The sequence below is a fragment of the Chrysochloris asiatica genome, unplaced genomic scaffold (genome assembly GCF_000296735.1).
Source record: "Chrysochloris asiatica unplaced genomic scaffold, ChrAsi1.0 scaffold00260, whole genome shotgun sequence".
NCBI lineage: Eukaryota > Metazoa > Chordata > Mammalia > Afrosoricida > Chrysochloridae > Chrysochloris > Chrysochloris asiatica.
In genome coordinates, this window is record NW_006408778.1 from 1,523,748 (window position 1) to 1,524,239 (window position 492).

Below are 492 nucleotides of genomic sequence, written 5' to 3' on the forward strand. Positions count from 1 at the left end.
TGGACCATATATAATTGTGGACACAGGAAGGAATATGCTCTGTGGTTGACACATGAGAAATGCTCTGTCTGTGCAGTGTTTGGTGACAATGCAAAGGAAACATGAGAGAATACCTTCTGTATAAGTTTTGTAACAAAAAGCAGGAAGTGTAGTACAGGAACAGAGTGCCATAGGACCATATAGGGAGAAGAGCACAAGTAGAATTTGAGACTCTATCCAGAGAAGAAACAACCAAGAGATGGAGGCCATAGAGAGATAGAGCAGGTGAAGACTCCAGACTCATGGAAAGAGAAAAGCTGTGTGCTGGAGGCCAGGGGGCAGACTTGCAGAATGTGTCCTTTGGTTGTTTAAATCATTATATATTCCTGAGTGCTTTTGTGTACAATCCCCCATTCAAAATTAAAAAGAAAGAAAGAAAATGAGGGACTAGATAAAAATATTGTTGAATGATGATGCATGGAGGAGGTTGTAATAATTGCAATGAAATGATGA